Source organism: Oryctolagus cuniculus, chromosome 3 (assembly GCF_964237555.1).
Source record: "Oryctolagus cuniculus chromosome 3, mOryCun1.1, whole genome shotgun sequence".
NCBI lineage: Eukaryota > Metazoa > Chordata > Mammalia > Lagomorpha > Leporidae > Oryctolagus > Oryctolagus cuniculus.
The window spans coordinates 74,501,765-74,522,876 of record NC_091434.1 but is presented as its reverse complement, the minus strand read 5'-3'; positions in this window follow the sequence as shown (position 1 = coordinate 74,522,876).

Sequence of the window (21,112 nt, the reverse complement as noted above, 5' to 3'; positions counted from 1 at the left end):
TCGTCATGGAAGATCTTTATTTCAACTTCATTCATAAATTCTGGGTTGACAGTTATTGTCTCTTAAGATTTCTAATATACCATTTTTCCTAGCCTGTAGAATTTCTTATGAGAAGTCTACTTTGAGTCTATTGGAGCTCCTCTGAAAGTAATCTGGCATTTCTCTCTTGCTTATTTTAGAACTTTTTCATTACATTTTCTGTGGAGAGTTCAATTACAATGTATCTTAGTGAAGATCTTTTCTTGTCATATCTGTTAGGAGTTCTATGTGCTTCCTATGCTTGGATGTTCCTTTCTTTCTCCATATTGGGGAAATTTTCTGTTATTATTTCACTAAAAAGTTCCTCAATCCTTTCTTTCCATGCCTTTAGGAACTCCTAGAGCCTGTATACTGGGTCATTTGATAATATCCTGTAGATTCCCATCAGTGTTTTTTAGTTTCTGACTTCTTCTTGTGTTTGGTCTGACTGTATAATTTCCCGTGCTTTGCTTCTAAGTTGAATATTCTTTCTTCTGCCTTACCAATTATGTTGTGAAGGTTTTCCACTGCATTGGCTATTTGTACTATTGAATTCTTCATTTCCAAGAATTCATTTTCATTTCTCTTTAAGATCTCAATTTCATGGGAGAAATTTTCTTTCATGTCATGTGCAGATTTCATTAGTTTGTACATTTGCTTCTGATTACTTCTAAGTAATACTATGATAAGTTTTTTGAGTTCCATTTCTGGCATTTCTTCAGTCTCATCATCTCCACAACCTAATATTGAAGTATTGTGTTTTTTTTGGGGGGGGTGCCATGTTATATTCCTTTTTCTTGTTTCTTGAATTGGTAATTGGTGCTTTTGTTATTTGGCATTTGTGGAGATACTCGTTGGTTTATTCTTTTTTTTTTTTTTCCTGTGGAAGCTTTTATCTTTGGACTATGTGTGTGGATTAGTGGAGTGTCTGCTTTCAGTGAAAGCCTAGACATGTGGGTAGACACGTGGTAAGTGTGGCCAGGGAGCTCTGTGCAGTTCTCCAGGGTGAAGGGCGTGTCTGAGGTGACACACCCAGGTTTGGTATGACAAATCTCTTTTTTAATCAGAGGGGAGGTTTGTTCTTGTTTGTTGGTGTAGAATCAGCTGAGCTCCTTCCTCAAAGGAGACCACCACCTGAGCGCTAACCCCAGTGGGTTTATTATTCATCAGGTCTGCCCCAAGGACCACACAAAGGATCCGTATTCCTCAGTATAAGTTCAGATTTCCCAGCAATGTCCCTCACCAGGTAACCACGGAGCCCTGAGCATGTGGAGTCTCCCACAGTGACCGCCCAAAGTCCCAGCCACACCCTGAGCCCTCCCATGCAGCTTCAGTGTTTTCACAATATAGACACACAAGCCTCCACAGTCACAAGTACCCAAACCCTGTCTATTCTCCCCACCAGAATCAGGAGTCTCCACTTGGCTAGTTGCTGGGCGCAGACATGGGCTTGTGCAGTAGCTTGGGCTGCTGCAGTCTGGTCTCACCTCGCTTTCCAATGCTGGTTCAGAGGCTCTTGGCTGCTAAGGTCCTGAGTTGTATGCATTCATGCTTTCCACATAGGTCCACTGTGTCCCTCCAATTTGCATAGTTTCCTCTACTGTTTTCTACCTTAGTCTTCCCTAAGACTCAATAATAAAATTTAAATGGGATAAAATTATATAAAAGGTAGAAAGGTGATCAATAAATAAATTGTATTTATGTAGGAAGTAAGGAGGAGACAAATTCACTATCAACTGTATTCAAACAAGTAATATTAAAAATTTAAGGGTATTTGTCAATAAATTCATGTATAGTTTAATCTGTAATAGGAAGTAAGGAGATGCAGATGAAACTTTAAATCTAATAAAATGCATGAAATTTAGAAAAAAATAAGGACTAAAACATTAAAATTAGATAAGTAAGATGATGCGTGCAAGTAAATTACTATGGGTTTACTTTTCCCCAATAACTTAGGCACTTTATAATTAGATAAAACAGTACAAATTGACATGCTCTTTTCATTAGCTATTGTGGGGAGCAATCCTGACTAGACTAAGTTACTGGAATTAAGACTTATTCTATGCATCTGCTCTCCCACAATATGGCGCTGGGAGAGAAGAAAACAGCTTCTACACAGCTGCCTCCAGTTCAGCCAATGGACTGTAGGACTTGCTCCTGATTGGAGGAGAGCAGCGTACTCGGCGTGTGGGCAGCCGAGTTGGGATTGGCGGAGGAGGACTATAAAGGAGGAGAGAGACGGCATGCACCAGGAACATCTAAGAGGAACATCTAATGGGAACACCTGTGCAGCCCCCGAGAGAGCCGGCCAGCGGTGTGCCGCTCCCCCGCGGAAGTGGGGAATGTGGCAGGGGGAACCGCCCTTCCACGGAGGTGGAAGGGATGGTAGCCAACCCAGGAAGGACCAGCAGCCAACCCGGGAAGGACCAGTAGCCAACCCGGGAAGAACCAGCAGCAAACCCGGGAAGGGCCGAGCAGACAGAAGAACAGTGCAGGGTCCTGTGTCGTTCCTCCACGAAGAGGGGGAGCGACATAATGGTGCCGTGACTCGGATATGAAGCCTAGGCAGGGCATTGTGTCGCTCCTCCATGAAGAGGGGGAGCGACATAATGGTGCCGTGACTCGGATATGAAGCCTAGGCAGGGTTCTGTGTCGTTCCTCCACGAAGAGGGGGAGCGACAGCTATCAGTAACCTCAACGACCTAGAAAAGGTAAAACTTAAATGATTAGGAATGAATATAATATCAGTAAAGCCCTATTCTTATGCCAAAAATAAGCATGATAATGAAATGGATTATCAGTGTTTAAAAATCACATGAAATCATGTTGAAAGACTTTAGCAAAATCTCTGATTCCAGGACTGGGAAAAGAAGCATACAAGATGATCCTGCAGCATCTTATAATGCCAAAAATTAAGGAAGTGCTAAAAACAAAACTTCACAAAACAGCAATAAAAATAAAGCAGTATTGTATTACTGCTAATAGATTAAAATAAATATCCATGAACTCATACAAATATAAATGAGTAAGTAATAGGGGAGAAGAGATAGATGTCCATCATGGAAGAATTCCAGACAATTTATGTAGATCCTAACCCTCAAAGGTGGAAAGCTTAGCTCCCTAATCCTTGAGTGTGGGCTTAGTGACTTCCTTCCAAAGCATATAAGATGGAATAGGAGAAGAAAAAAAGAACTTTAAAATGGAAAATTCTGACAACCAATATTTCAATTGAAGGATCACAGTCAATATCAGCAGTTATGAGTCATTTGATGATATATTTGCATGAGAAGAGATGGAGAGAATGGCACTTCACTTCTCCAAAACATTTAACTCCAGTCATATTGGGGAAAAAAAAACAAAGAAATTAGAATTCTAATACAGGAACACCCTACCATGCACATGATTAGTCTTTCTCAAAAGTGTCAAGGTCATCAAAATTAAGAAAAAATTTATTAGACTCTCACAGGCAAAGGAGCCTAAGGAGGAAGGAAAATCAAATGCGGTAGTGTATCCTGGATAGGATAATGGGAAACAAAGAGAACATTAAGTAATAATTATGGTAACCTTATTAAAATATGGACTTTACTTTGCAATAATGTGTGCATATTGGCTTATTAATTGTAACAAATATACCATGCTAAGGTAAGGCATTTATAATAGGGAAAACTGGGTGTGCAGTTTGTAGGAACTCAGCATTCTATCAACCAATTTTTTTCTTTAAAGCTACCCTAAATAAGAGGTCTATTAAATAAACATCTGAAGCAAGCATGACAGAATGTTTTCTTTCAATAATTCTGATGGTTGATCATACAATAGTACTCCTTGGTATACTTTTGGGGCCTCAGGGAAAATATTTGACATAAACATTTAAAATTAAACTTTGATGCTTAATAGTTTGGGCCCCTGCCACTCACAGATGGAGTTCTGGGCTCCTGGCTTTGGCTTGGATCAGCCCTGGCTTTTTGTGCATTTCAAGAATAAACCAGTGGGTAGAAGACATATTTTCATTCATATTCTCTTTCTCATTCTCTCTCTGTCTCTTTCATAGAAAAAAATAAAAATGAACTTTGTATTTTATCAACTTCTGACTTCCTGTTACTTCTCATGCAGTTAGCACCCACATCACAGAGAGCTCTAGGTTGTTCCAGTTTATTTCCTGTACAGTATTCAAAATCTGTGCCTGTTTACCAAAATTAGTGACAGATTGATTTAACCGCTCTCACAAAGTTTTACATTCTAAGCATGCATAGAATCTTGATGCTCAAAGGAACCTAAAACATTTGTATTCACTTGGTAGAAATAGTAATGATTTGGTTATCTGAAAAGTCAGTATGTCTTATAAAATGGTTACTAATTTTGTTTTTTAAAGGCAATGTATTTTTAATTTGTTTATTTGTGGGTTTAAAAGGCAGTAATAGATAGGAAGATTTTTCCACCTGCTTGTTCACACTCCAAATGTCTGCAACAGTAGGGCTGAGCCAGGCCTACACCTGGTGTGTGGAACGCATTTCAGGTCTCCCATGTGGTCAGGAATGGACCAATTATTTGAGTAATCATTGGTGGTCTCCCATGATGCACGGGTACGAGGCAGGATCAGAAACAGAGGCGCTGGGACTCAAGCTTGTGTCTCGAGAGAGGGAGATAGGAGTCTCAAGAGACATCTCACTGGTATGCTAAATATCTGTTTACAGGGACTTTACAAACAAGTTTATTTTATTTGAAAGCCAGAGTTACAGAAACAGAGGGACAGACAGAAATCTCTCATCCACTGATTCATTCCCCAAATGGCCGCAGCAGCTGGAGTTCAGTTAGCCTAAAACCAGGAGCCTCTTCCAGGTCTCCCATGTGTGTGCAGGTACCCTAGCACTTTGGCCATCCTCTGCTGCTTTCTTAGGCACATTAACAGGGAGCTGGATTGGAAGTGGAGCAGCCAGAACTTGAACCACTGTACATATGGGATGCCAGCAGCTTAACTCAGTATGCAACATCAGCTTCCAGGGACATTTCTTAAAGTATTAAAAAAAAGTATGGCATTTTTTGAAGTATTTAAAAGTGTAGTATTTTTTAAAAGTATAGTATTTTGAAAATTAAAAAAGTAGACTATATCAAAGATATGCCAATGTCATATAAGTTATAAGGCATTTATTTTCCAAAAATCACTTATTTTTATCTTTTCTTAAAATTATCAGCACATGATTATCTAACATTGTTGCTTACTTGGGTTAGTTCAACACCCTATGTATTGCTCAAAATTATTAAGAAAAATGAGACCCCTGTGTATATTTATATATAAATATTTTAATTCCATTTATGAAATTTCTAAATGACATAAATTCCATTTATGGTGGTGGAGGAAGTATCAAGATGTGCAGTCAGCCAATTGGAGACAATAGAGAGCTAATGGATTATCTCTAGTCTGAGTCCAAGGGGTGATGGTCTACATCTAGTAGGCCAGGCCAAGCACACCCGGCTCTAACTGTATTCTTCCAAGTCCTATCTGTCATTGTGTCTATCTCCTATCTTTTCCTCCGAACTCTCATTTTATCTCAGCTGATTCTCATTTACTCATTTTTGAAATCTAATGAGGAAAAGTAACAAGGCAATGAACCCTTACAGAAAAGGCAATAAGCTAGGGTATACTAGGGCTAATGTGTGATTCCAGGTGAAAACCATTTTAAATCTCAGTTTAAATTTAGGGTTTTTTTTTTTTTTCATTAAATGGGCTTTGTTTGAAAGGAAACAAAGCTTTGTTGTATTGTACAATCACTTTTCTCTTATTAGTAACATAGAATGTTTTTGAACATTACACTTAGTTTCTGCTTGAAAATTTTTATGGAGGCTTCATCACAGACTTCAAAGACTTAGAAATCTATGAAGCAATCATCTACAATATTTTGTGTTACAACAGCTAAACTCTAGAAAAGGAAGCACAGAAGATATCAACCTGTTTATGATGAGTTTCAGAGCTGGAATCCTATCATCACCTGACAAGGTGAAGACTGAAGTTATATGTCTGTTAGTTCTCTGCAAACTCCACGCAGTTCCAGGACAAAGAGAGCCGGCGCTGCGGCTCACTAAACTAATCCTCAGCCTGTGGCACTGGCACACCAGGTTCTAGTCCCGGTCGGGGCGCCGGATTCTGTCCCGGTTGCCCCTCTTCTAGGCCAGCTCTCTGCTGTGGCCAGGGAGTGCAGTGGAAGATGGCCCAAGTACTTGGGCCCTGCACCTGCATGGGAGACCAGGAGAAGCACCTGGCTCCTGGCTTCGGATCAGCGCGATGTGCCGGCTGCAGTGCACCAGCCACAGTGGCCATTGGAGGGTGAACCAACGGCAAAGGAAGACCTTTCTCTCTGTCTCTCTCTCACTGTCCACTCTGCCTGTCAAAGAAAAAAAAAAGAAAACGAGAACTACTTCATCTATTTTGTCAAGATGTTAACTAGTCTGCTTCACTGACTTAAGAGTGACCACGTTAAGACATTCCAAATGGATTATTTTCCTCCCCTTTCTTTGGCTTTATCTTCTGATACTGCTGCTAATTTATAGGTTTCAAATTATTGACGCCTAAGAAAAAGGGGCTCCCTAGCTTCCACTGATAAAACGAACCATGCTCCTTGATCACATGACCTTGAATCCCGTGTATTTTTCATCACAGAAGGTCTGTTTATGTCTTCCTGAGAGCTGAGCATATATGTACTCCTGTCAGTCATAGTGTGACATAATAAGAGATAAGTGTTCTCAGCCCGTTACCTGGCACACAACTCCTAAAAACCATAGCAACTTCAAAGCAGTAAGCACATAATTTTATGTCAATGGGATGTCTGTGGCTATGGGCTCTAGGATGGCCTTGGGAAGGCAACTGGTTGCTAGGAGAAACAATTGTGGGATTAGGGAGTTAGAACTTTCAGCCTCAGTCCCTGACTTCTAGAGAAGGGTGAGGGAGATACTTCTGAAGATTGCATTGATCACCAATAGCTAATGATTGAACTGGGCGTGTATAATGGAATACCTGTAAAAACCCAAGCGCTGGCATTCAGAGAGCATCCAGGTTGCTAAACATGAAGTGGTGCTGCGAGGGTAGCATAACGAAAGAGAAAATGAAATCTCTATACATCTTCCCCATCGTTACCATTTGCTTTTCTTCTACCTGGTTGTTCCTGGGTTATGTGCTTTTATAATAAAGTGATAATCTGGTAGGTGATTTTTTTTTTCATGATTTTCAGAGCCATGTTAGCCCATAATTGAAACTAGGGTGGGGGAGGGCTGTGATTAACATCTAATGAAAGCATAGGCAACAATGTATACTTTCTGTTAGCTTCTTAAATGGGAGATAGGAAAACCTTGTACATCCAAGCCCTAAACCTGTGAAGTTTATGCTAACTCCATAAATGGTCAAAATGAATGGAATTGTAGGACACCCAGCTGGGAGAATTGGTCAGTGTGGCATGAGAGCTGTGCGTTTTATCATGGAACTGTTCTGTTATGACAGTATAGAGAGAAATGGTTTGATTTTTCTACACATGGAAATAGAGAATATTTATTTGCCATATTCCTTATATACTGGGAAATGCTATTCATAACTTAATATTTATACAAATTTATTTTTGTATATAAAAGGCATCTGATTTAATAAAGATGTTCCTATAATACTGGCATAAATTCTGAACTAGTAGAGACATGTTAGTCGAACTGCCATCAAATACAGAAAGAGCAATACAGGTATATAAAATGTTACAGTTAGAAGTATCCCTAGATATCATCTAAGCCTCCTTTGTCCATCATCTCATAAATTTTAAAAAAACATGAAACTCAAAGGGCTGAGGTAGATGGCCTATTGCAAAAAAAAAGGGGGGGGGGGAATAGATACCTAGCCTCCAAGCTACTATCACTTTATAGAACACTGTGCTACCTTAAACACATACTTCAGGAAAAAAAAAAATTCTTCAGAAAAGAGAAATATGAAGCCAATATACAAAATTGGTTTAGGTATTTTTGTCTTATTCCATTTATACCATTTAGCAAGATTAGTATACTACGAAATAAAAGTCTAATTAATGTCTCACTACCAGAAGTACCTTTATTGACCATCTACCTGATGCTTAGATTACTTTGAGCTTTATGGGTAGAACTATATTGTATCTCCTTCCTGACCCACCAAAAAATCATAACTCCACCTTAGCAATTTGACTCAGGTTCAGCTTTAGTTTGCTCTAGGTCCTACTGTGATTAAAGTGTTCTTTTTAGAATCCATCTATTGTCAATAACCCTTAAGAGACTGTAATGCAGAATATTCTAGCAATAGTTTTCAGGGCTATATTCAGCTAAAGAGATGTAAGCACCATTCATTTCTCTGCAAATGCAATCGATTAATTAGATTGATTTTCAGAATTTTATGTATTTCAAAGGCAGAATGACTAAGAGGGAGAGATAGGGAGGGACCAATCTTACTTGCTGTTTCACTTCCCAAATGCCTGCAACAGCTGGGGCTGGGCCATGCTAAAAGTAGGAGCCAGGAACCTCATCAGGGTTCTTACATGGCTGGCAGAAACCTAAGTACTTGGGCCGTTGTGTACTGCCTACGAGGTACCTTAGCAGCATGCTAGGTTGGAAGCTGAATAGCTGCCACCCACACTGGCACCCAGATATGCGAGGCAGGCTTCTGCGTGGTGGCTTAATCCACTGTGCCATAATGCTTGCATCATGAAAACTGATTGTTCAAAGAGAGAGTAGGTACCTTCCCATCAACCTACAATTGTCAACAAACCTCTTAGGATGTACTGATATTTTTATTCTTTGTTTTCTTTTGTAAAGAGAACATTTACATTAAGCAGGTAAAATCATAATTTGCTTGAAGGTCTGATCACTTACAACTTAGAAAAAAATGCCAGTGAAGAATAAGATGTCATTTGCATATACATTCTTAGGATTGCTGCGATTATTGTATCCAGTGTTTAAAAAATTCATACATTTGTACAGTGGTAAATATGAAGAATGTTCTTTAAATCTATTTTTAAAATGTATTTACCTATTATGTTTTCCCTTGTAACTATGAGGCCTTCATGTTTAAATTTATAAATTACTTACTGGGAGATTTTCCAGAATCTAGAAATTTCTTTCATTCTCTGTCAGGTCGGATTAGAGTCTTCATTGACTGGTACTTAAGTACTAAATCAGAATTTCTTAATGTAGACTTTCTTCATGACTCAGTTTAAAAACTAATGTTTTAAATCATTGAATTATTCAGGATATGAATTTTCTCTTCAGAAGGGTGTCAATAAATCTAGGACACTGTTTAGAAACTCCTAAGGGAGACAATTTTCTGGAAATATAACTGTCATATGGTATTGGACTCAAATATATAGTCACATGGGAAATATAACTATGGGAATACAGAAGCATAAGAAGTATTGTCTTTCTTATAAAGTACATATTTTCCAGCTGAGTGCAGCTCAGAAGAGTTTGATATTTATGATCTCCTAGATTTGAAGTTATGAGAATCAGTTAAGTTTTAAAGGAGCAAAGGAAAATAAGGTCTTCAAGTGTCAGAGTCACCATGTGCAAAACAAATGTGCTTTAGTTCAGCATAAAAAAACAGGAACCCAAGAAAAAATAGTATAATTACTTTAGTAGATATTGAAGAATCCAGTGTCCATCTGACCCCTATCCCCAGAAAAGAACTGTACAGATCCCTGGGCAAATATAAGTTCATAATCCTGGAATCCAGTAGAATAGAAAAATAAAGGCATTTGAGAATCTAGACTCTGAAGACAGTTTCAAATCCTGACGTCACCACTGTATATTATTTATATGACTTTAGTGAAGTAACCTGATCTTTCTAAGCATCTATTTTCACATCCAAAAATGAAAATGATAAGAGTTTCTCAAAAGTTAATCTGAGCTTAAAATTCAATGTTCAATACATTTTAACGATTATCACATTTATTTGTTCTAATTTACTCAAGTCTGATTGATGAGACCATGTCATTATTCCTCTGTTCATCTTATTTGGTTGTCCAGTGAAAGCCATGTTTTTCTAAGCATTTAGGTCCCTAAAGGGGACCTGAAACTTACAGGAAATGTAAATTTTCATCAGTATAGGTTCTCTGCAAAGGATATAAGTCACTGCAAAACAAATAAAATACAACAATAACAACAAAACTTTGGAGAGTCTCAAAGAACTTCAGTAGAAGAGGCAATAGTTTTAACCAAGAAGGTTCCTTTTCATAATATTGGTATTCTAGCAAAAATAATTTCCTAAACATCTTCATTCCCTATTTGAATAATATGAGTACTAATATTATAAATAATAATTACTAATGAAAGCATTATAGTTTCTGTCAGACTTCCACATTGCTTACTTCATTTGATATTCAGAATAGACCCTCAATTCTCTCAACTACAAAAGATGAATAAGATGTCTGATTAATATTAGGTTGAAAATGTCATGAGAATCTCTCATCTCCTTTTATATTCACAAAAGCCTCAGAAGTGTTTATCCTACTGAACATATTTGGTGACTGCTACTTGAAAACAAATGAAAAGTGATGTGTATATCAACCAATGAAACATACAACTTTTGTAAGTACTTCAGAATAACTTTGTCATTTAATGTAACCTTAGTAACTAGAGACAAAATGGCATAATAGGAAGGGTATTGTTTAGGGGTTGGAAAGTAGATTGGAAATCCTACTTTGCCTAATTGAGTCAGGACTTGCTCAATGTTTGCAATAGGCAAAGGCTGAGGTAGCCACTAAGGTTCTGTGATTGAAGAATGAAAAGGAGCTTACAGTCTGCTAGGGGAAGCATAAACATAGATTTTTATAATAAAATATGCTAATCACTAAGAGACATGTCTTGAGTGAATTCCCAGTAGAAAGGATGTTTGCCCAATCTTGGAACTTGAAGATTTCTGAAGGAAATAATTCTGGAAACAAGCTGTCTGAATGAGCATTGCCCGGGCAAAGAAAGATGAGAAGGATGTTTGTATTAATGATTGTAGTAAGCATAACAGTAGATAAATTTAGCAGAAAACCAACAAGATAGCTACCAAAATTCAAGGGATAGGGGAAGAAGTATGGAGGAACAGGACTAGAACGATAGGCAATAATAGGTGAAAATAGAAAATTTTGAAAAATTTTCTATACAATTCTGATTGTGATGGGGATATATAAAAGGATTATAGCAGAGGAATGTAAATGTTCCATCCTCAGGTTAACTGATTACTCTAGTTACAATATGAAGAGGAGTTTTAAAAATTTCAAACCTATATGAATAGTGGCTAGTTGGGGGAGCAGGAGCATTTTTGCAATAGTCATTGAGGAAAGAGAAATATATGGAATAAGGTAGTAGGTTAACAATAGGAAAACATCAATACATTAAAACATTCATAGGGCCAGTGCTGTGGCGCAGAGGGTTAATGCCCTGGCCTGAATCGCTGGCGTCCCATATGGGCAATGGTTCGAGACCCGGCTGCTCCACTTCCTATCCAGCTCTCTGCTATGGCGTAGGAAAGCCTAGATGGCACAAGTCCTTGGGCCTCCCACATGGGAGACGTGGAGGAAGCTCCTGGCTCCTGGCATCAGATCGGTGCAGCTCTGGCAATTGCAGCCAATTGGAGAGTGAATCATTGGATAGAAGACCTCTCTCTCTGCCTCTCCTCTCTCTGTGTAACTCTAACTTTCAAATAAATAAATAAATCTTAAAAAAAAAACAAACCTCAGGAAGTAATCTATGTAGAGCTTGGTAAGTAAACACATGTAAATGTTTGAAAAAAGAAATGAGGGAATTAAAATGGACTTCAAATTACTTTCTTAAATCCTATTTAGTGAAGACAGTAAGAATATTATTACAAAGTGAGATTTTAACAATATAAACTTGAAATAAATAGTGATTATAAAAAAGGATTTTATTTGTGAACCTTTATTTAGTGTAGTATTAAGCCTTTGAGCATAATGAAAATTAAATTATAGTATCTCCAAAACTAGGAAGGAAGGAAGGAAATCAGGATGGGTGAAAATGAAGGAGAGAGGGTGAAAAGGAATATTATTTTATTCTTAGAGTTGTATCCATGAACTACATTGAAATTCTTCTATTCATATTAATATCTTTTTAACATGAAATTTCATTACATTAAGAAAATGTGTAATTCTGAATCTCATTGTAGATGTTAATTCTCAGCTTTTGGACATTTAGATATCATGTGTATACCATGTGAAATACGAATCCATGAACCAGTGGTACCAAGAACTTAACACTATGCAAAATATAAGCTGTACTTCTATGCTGGCTATTACTGTTCTGATTTTGTAAACTTTATTAATATAAATTTTGTATTCTTTACTTAAAATTTTCTTACTACACTTAGCTCTTCCCAGTTTTTTTGGCCTAGAATGTGTGACATCCAACATCAATAAGCATGCCCAAAATTCAGTTCTTGATTTCTAAATACCATTCTCCAGTGAAATCAAATAAATCCACTGGAGCAATGGTCCAAGGAAGAATGAATGGTTCTAAAACTAGGGCAGAGAAAAATGTGAGATAAGCCTGAGCATATTGTGGTAAGAGAAATGAAGTGAAGTGCTTCACAGGCTGAGTAATAATACTGGTAAATGACCTAAATGAAAGATCTCCGCGAGTGAGATCCCAGTGGAAAGAACAGGTCATCAAAGAAGGAGGTACCTTTCTCTGAAGGGAGGAGAGAACCTCCACTTTGACTACGACCTTGTCTAAATATGATCAGAGCAGGTGAACTCAAAAGGCTTCCATAGCCTTGGCAACTCATGACAAGAGCCTAGGGTGATTACTGAGGCCATAAGCAAGAGTGTCAATTTGTTAAGTCAACAACAGGAGTCACTGTGCACTTACTCCTCATGTAGGATCTCTGTCCTTAATGTGCTGTACATTGTGATTTAATGCTATAACTAGTACTCAAATAGTATTTTTCACTTTATGTTTCTATGTTGGTGCCAACTGTTGAAACCTTTACTTAATATATGCTAAACTGATCTTCTGTATATAAAGAGAATTGAAAATGAATCTTGATGTGAATGGAAGGGGAGAGGGAGAAGAAAGGGGAGGGTTGCGGGTGGGAGGGAAGTTATGGGGGGGGAAGCCATTGTAATCGATAAGCTGTACTTTGGAAATTTATATTCATTAAATAAAAGTTAAAAAAATACTGTTTAATGAATTTCATTAATCATATCAGTATATATGTACATAAATAAAGGAATGAGTAAATAAATTAGAAGAGTCAGATTTTCCTTACAGAAGAATTTCAAATTATGTGAGTAGATATTCCAGCCTTCCAAAAGGTAAAAAAAATTAAGTCTAACCTCTTTGATTGGCTGGGTTTAGTGACTCACTTGTAAAGCAGAGAATATGGTGGAGGGGAAAATAACAAGTATATAGTAGGGCGAACAAGACACATGTTGCAGTAACAAAACTCTGAAGCGTAACATCATCAGTGAAAAGCCATACTGATCTCAGATACCCTCAAGTGCAGTGAGCATTCTCCATCATTGTGCTATTTCTCTCAACAAGTTGCCCTACTTCATGAGAAAATGGAAGACACATTCAAACCAAGAAATATTTCACAAAATATCTTACCATTGCTCTTTAGAACTACAGGGTCTTAAAAAAATCAAGAAATTGATAATATTGTAGCCCTGTATCAAATTGGAAGTGGTGGTGACAATAGAGCAAAATACAACCTTGCAATCTTGGACTAGATTTTGGGAGAGAAAAGGATAGTACTGGAAAAGCTAATAAAATGCAGCTAACTCTTCAGTTTAGATAATACTGTTGTGCTAATGCTGACTTCTTATTTTTAAAAATATGACGAAGTTATGTAAGAAAGAAGTTAACATGGGAAGCTTGACGAGAATTTTTCCTTAGCCATGGTTATTTTGGAGCTGAAAATTAAAAATAAAATGCTTCTGACAACTGAGTCAGTTGGTGACACAACCAAAGGAGACTCAGAAAAAGCAAGCGTCCATATATGAATTCCTCTGGCATGCTTTGTTTCTATGATTTTATTTATAGAATGTGCAAAGAATATTCTAGTGTAAGTTAAAGAGTAATAAGGGATCCCTAAGAATGATTAATAATAGTGTATTTTGCTAAGGAAAGTATGTAGAACCTCTACCTGAGAAATTCAATATTTTGCCATTGTAGTTAAAAACATGACCAGTACCAACTAAAGCAGTAATCAGTCATGTAGAGATTATAATGTTGTTTCCATGTAGCAATATTGGCAACACTACAAAGTAATTTCTAAACAGGAAGGAAGGATGAAATGAGTCATGTATTTCATTCTGTATTCATCCTTTATCCAACAAAATGTTTTGAATGTCTCTATGCTCCAGGATCCATATTAGGTTCTGTTATCACAATCAGATGTGCTCACTGCTCCACTCTGATCCAGCACAAAATACTCTTTGGACTGAAAAATGCATCCACAGGCACAAAGACTTGTGTAATTGCAACTTGTCTCTTAAATTGAAAAATCTGCTTAGAGATTTTATAATAAAAGAAGCACTTTGCTCCTGTTTTATGCACAGTGGTACTTCAAAGGAAATCCAGGGCCTATATGAGACATACATGAATAATAATTTCGAATTAATTTTATGTAACCTTAATTTTCCAAAACATAGCTCCCTCTACATCCCAAATGGCTCATAATAAATAATTTAGAGTTAACTAGTACATTGACTTTGGATGAAATGAAGACAAAGTTGACTCTCTTTTGAGTTGAGTAGCTAAGAGGTATCATCTGCTATTGATTGCCTCTGAAATATTAAAGAACCCTATTCCCAGCACATATGAATGGAAAAAAAGTGAGGGAAAAGCTAGAATGATTTTTTTCCTGGCTATATATGCTGTTTTGAAAGTTGTTTCACACACTGAGGGAGAAATCTAAACCTTTGACTTGAAAAGAATTTTCTTTGATTCATTTGAACAGCATGATTTTTCTGACTGCCTGTGCCCATTTGTGAGGAAAACCACAATTGAAACAATACAAAAAATGGAAAAGGCATGGAATAATTATTTACAAAAAATAATTTTCTTGTTGATTAAATATATTTAGGAAAAAAACAAAATCAAAGAATCAAATCTGATTAGATGGTGTTTTGTGTGTGTGTGTGTGTTGACAGACAGAGTAGACAGTGAGAGAGAGAGACACAGAGAAAGGTCTTCCTTTTTCCGTTGGTTCACCCCCTAATGGCCGAGGCGGCCAGTGCGCTGTGGCCAGTGCGCTGTGGCTGGCGCACCACGCTGATCCGAAGCCAGGAGCCAGGTGCTTCTCCTGGTCTCTCATGCGGGTGTAGGGCCCAAGGACTTGGGCCATCCTCCACTGCACTCCTGGGCCACAGCAGAAAGCTGGACTGGAAGAGGGGCAACCAGGACAGAATCCGGCGCCCCGATCGGAACTAGAACCTGGGGTGCTATTGAGCTTCTCCCTTCTTGCCCCTCTTTCTCTCTGCCTGTCAAAAGAGAAATATTTTATGAGAAATTATCTATTTGGAAAAGTCATTCTTTATTAAAATAATAGAAAGAAAATGTGTAAGAAGACAATTTTCTTATATCAGCATTCAAGATTTTAGAAAATCATACATACAATTTGACGAGATGAACCAAATACTTATCTATTTGTATCTATGACCTGATTTGACTTATGGAGCAGTTTTATCATCCATGTAAGAGACTATCAAGCACCTTACCAATCCCTCCCCACACCTCTGGCTCCAAACAGAAACTTACATTATATTTTCTTTTGCTTCCCGATTTTTTTCATTGGACAGAATGCATTTTTGAAGATTCATCCATGTTGTTAAATGTCAGAGGTTCATTACTTTATATCCCTAAGTAGTATTTCATTGAATGGTTGGATATGCCTTCACAAATTGATAGACATTTAGGTTGTCTCTAATTTCTAGCTCGTGTTAAAAAATGCAATGACAATGTTGTGTGATTTTTATGCTGTAGTCCTCAGTTTTAAGAATAATTTGTGTGCTTTGAATAGAAGTGCTTTGATTGATACAGATATTATAAATGTTTTCTTCTAATTTATGGCTTTCCTTTCCAGTTTAGTTAGCTGTCATTTATTTAAAGAGTTTTTAATATTTGTGTTGCTATTTTTATAAATTTTATAGTTTTTCGTTCTACAGTGAAACAAAGATATTTTGTTTTTGTAAATAAATTTTATAATTATAGCCTTTATGTTTAGATCTATTATCTTTTCAGTTAGATTTGTTTATAGTGAGAGTTAATGGTAAAATTTAATTTCTATTTCAAATGAATATCCAGTTGTTCTAACATACTTTTTTGAAAATACTCTCCTTCCCCTATCAACTTACTTTGACATTTGGCCAAAAATTAATTTGTTGCATAAACATGAGGTAATTTCTAAATTCTCTATTACTTTTCATTTATCTGTATATCTGTTTTTCAAAACCACACTCTTTTTAATACTATCTTTTTATTGTAAGCCTCAAAATATAAATGTGGTAATTTTTATAATCTATCTTTGTTTATTTGAAAGGTAAGGGGGAGAGAGGGAGGGAGAGGGAAAAGGAGAGGGAGAGAGAGAGAATGAGAATGAGAATGAGAATGAGAATGAGAATGAGAATGAGAATGAGAATGAGAATGAATGAGAATGATCTATTTGCTCATCTATTCCCCAAATGAGCAGATCAAGTTGGGCCAAAGCCAGGAGCCAGTAACACCACCTGGGTCTCCCATATGTGTGGCAGACACCCAAATACATGAATCATCACCTGCTGCTTACCAGCATGTGCGTTATCAGGAAGCTGGATCAAATATGGATGCAGGACTAAAACCCAGGTTCTGCAATATGGAATGTGTCTGTCTCAAGTGGTTACTTAACCAGCTGTGCCCCAACATGTTCACCCCCCACAGTTTGTTCTTTTTCAATATGTACTTCTGTGTATGTGTTTACAGAATATACAATAGAATAAATCTTTTTTTCCTCAAATAATCTGCTCTGATTTTGATTAGGAATAGTTAGAAACAATTTGAAAGCCAAACAAATGGGATAATGTGCTCACACCTATGAGATCCAAGATCTTACCATGATCCAAACACACAGAAGCAACTGGATTAAAAGAATGAGAAAATGGTTACTGGTTATTTGTTTATGACAACTGGGTGCTGACAATCCCTTAATGGCTTGGTGACACTCTATAAAATACTGTATATGTGTTATTAACTGTATGATGATTTCAATACCATGACCAAGAAGAAAGCATGTGTACTGGAAACAAGAATGGAAGTTAAATTACTTGCATAATTGATATTTCTTGTATATACGTCTTTGGACTTGGTCAGAGGAGAATCTTAGTTTCCATGTAAGATATACTTCTGCTGGTGGACACAATTATCACTAAATAAATTGGGAATTGAGATCTCCATCTGGTCACATTAAGCACTTTCTGATCCTGACCGATGTTACAAAGAGGAAATTACTGTATTGCTTAGATGATGGATTCCAACTATTAAGAAAACAATCCATACATGTACAACCAAGTTATTTTTGACAAAGGAATTAAAATCAATCCCTAGAGTAAAGACAATGTCTTTGACAAATGGTGCTGGGGAAACTGGGTATGAATCTGACCTCTGCCTTATACCTTACACAAAAATCGACTCAGAATGAATGAAAGACTGAAATCTGCAAACCAATAACATCAAATCATTAGAGAGCATTGGGGAAACTCTGCAAGATATTGGCATAGGTAAAAACTCTTGGAAATGATCCCAGAAGCACAGGCAATCAAAGCCAAAATTGACAAATGGGATTAAACAAAGCTTCTGCACTGCCAAAGAAACACTCAGCAAAGTGAAGAGGCAACAGGCAGAATGGGATAAAATATTTTCTTAATAAGGGTTAACATCCAAAATCCATAAAGAGCTTAAGAAATTCAACAACAACAACAATAAAACAAACAACCCAGTTAAGAAATGGGCAAAGTACTTGAACAGATATCTTTCAAGAAAGAAAATTCAAATGCCAAACAGACATTTAGAAAATGCTCAGCATCACTAGCTATCAGGGAAATACAAATAAAAATCACAATGAGGTTTCACCTTTGTCCAGTTAGAAAGGCTCTTGTGCAGAAATCAACAAATAGGTGCTGGTGAGGATGTGAAGATAAAGGTACTCTGTTCCACTTTGGTGGGAATGTAAACTGGTTCTGCCACTGTGGAAGACACTATGGTTATACCTTAGAAATTTGAATATAGACCTCCAATAAGATCCAGTCATCCCATTCCTGGAAATTTGCCCAAACCAAAAGAAATCAGTAGATGAAAGAGTTCTCAGCACCCCCATTTTCATTGTTGCACAATTCACAATAGCTAAGATATGGAATCAGCCAAGGTGTCCTCAACTCTTGACTGGATATTGAAAATATGGTATGTGTGTGTGTATATATATATATATATATATATACATATATATACATATATATACACACAAGTATATGCACATATATATATATATATATATACACACACACATACTATGGAATACTACTCAGCTGTAAAAAAAAAAAATAAAAACACTGAAATCCTGTCTTACAACAAGATGGACACAACTGGAAACAAATATACTTTGTGAAATAAGCCAGGCCCAAAAAGACATATATATTTTCCCTCACCTCTGGTAACTAATAGAATATCTGACATGTAATGTATTGGAATGAAATAGACATTTTGAGATTTGATGATTGTTTCTAACATTTGTCTCTTCCATTGAGGAACATTTTTTTCTCTTCATACTATTTGTTAAACTCTTTTACTTAGAGTAGGGTTAATTATACAATCATTAAGTATAATAAAATAGGTCTTTCTAAAAATTAAGAGTGGGAATGCCAGAGAGAGTGTGAGGAGAGAGTGCCATTATGCTTTGTATATATGAAATGTATGAAACTTGTAAAATTTAAGTAAAATGAAAGAGTGGTTTTGTAGTTTCTGTTACACAATAGGGACAAGGAAAAGTATATCTAGAACTTTGGTGTTATTTTCAGGTATCAATTACTGCTTGTATTTCTTGTGATAAAAGCTAATGGAAAACTATAGCAATTTTATACAGGCAGGAGCGTAAGCATCTCCGACATACATGAATGAAGGTCTTGTTCACTAAACAAGCTAAGAACTATTAACAAGTTTAATGAGTTCTTAACATGGGAAAGAAACAGAATAGTGCCAGAAGGAAGACATTTATAAGGGGTCCATAGCATTAAGTATTTGAACAAACAGAACATCAGTGGGTAAATGTATCTATCTTCTATCATCTGTTCATCTAACTACACACAATACACACATAATATAGAGTTTTCTCTCTTCCCTCCCTTCAAAGGCAGAGGCAGAGGCAGAGAGAGAGAGAGAGAGAGAGGTCTTCTACCCACTGTCCTACAAATAGGGGAACCAAAAGATGCTACTTAGAGACTATTGGAACTCAGAATTGCGTAAAGTTGCATGATATAAAATCAAGAAACAAGCATCAATAGCTTTCATATATACAAACAATGTTACAGCTGATGAAGAACTTGTAAAATCAATACCATTCACAATAGCTACAAATGATTTTAAATACTTTAGAGTAAATTTACTCAAGTATGTGAAAGATCACTTCAATGAAAATTATGAAACATTAAAGAAATGGGAGACATAAAAGTTGAAAAAAATCTTCCATGTTTGTGTATTGGAAAAATTAGTATTAAAAAAAACTCTATACTACCAAAAGCTATTTACAGATTAAATTCAACCCCAAAGTACTGAGAACATTTCTTCTTGGATTTAGAAAAAATGATGATGCTAAAATTTATATGGAAACGTAAGAGACCCCAAATAGCTAAAACAATCTTAAATACAAAAAAACAAGCCAGAGGTATAATAAATTAAATAAATTTCCAGTATAAATATAGTTCCCATTTGTTGATTTATTTTTGTATATCAGGCAGTGATAAGCAGAAAACTGGAATTGATTCTGTCTTCTGAGAAGAAATAGTATTAATAATTTTTAGTTTAAGTACATATCAAAAAGAGATAAAACAAAGGTTGACAAAAACTCTAGTTGCAGCCATATGATACAAACAGGAATTTCACTACTTCATTTTGGTTTCTTTGATTTCCCTTTTTTAGTTTTTGCTCAAACCAATAGTTAAGAATGATATATTACAAAGTAAACTGAAAAATATATCTTTATAAATATCAAGAGTGGGAATAGGAGAGGGAGGAGAAAGAAGGTTGAGAGCACGGGTGGAAGGACTGTGTTACTAAATCTGTATATGTGAAGTACATGAAATTTGTATACCTTAAATACAATTTTAAAAAGAATGATATACTACTATATTTTAAATGAAATGTGATTATTTTAAATTTATAGTGTGAGTAAAATTGGTATCTTTTTATTTGATTTTTGTTTATACCCCTTGCTATAAACTGCTGGAATATGGTAATTTTCTTATTTCCTTATTGAGTTCTTTATCCAGTGGAACATTAAGCCTTTGACTATAAAATAAATTAAAAATGTTACATCAAAATTTAAGAAACATCAAAACAAGGGATGGATGGAAGAGGTGAGGAGTATTTTTATATTTCTAGAATTGCATCTATGAGCTATACTGAATCTGTTGTCCTTGAATTAATATCACTTTAATGTGATAACTGTGTTACAGAGATTATCATGCATTTATTGACACTAAAAGCCTACTATATTAATCAGTTATTAATGAATATCCACATAGTACACAGAAATGTAATATCCCTAAGAATCTCTGGAGCTAGCAGAAAAGCTAAGGAAGTTAGCATGGTACTAATTATCAAAAGCATGACTTCCATAGTGGATTTACCAGCTTGCATTCCCACACCAACAGTGCGTTAGTGTCCTTTTTATCCCACATCCTAGCCAACATCTATTTTTGTAGATTTCGGTATGTGAGCCATTCTAACCAGGGTGGGGTGAAACCTCATGGTGGTTTTGATTTACATTTCCCTAATTGCTAGTGAACCTGAACATTTTTTCATGTGTCTGTTGGCCATTTGGATTTCCTCTTTTGAAAAATGTCTATTGAGG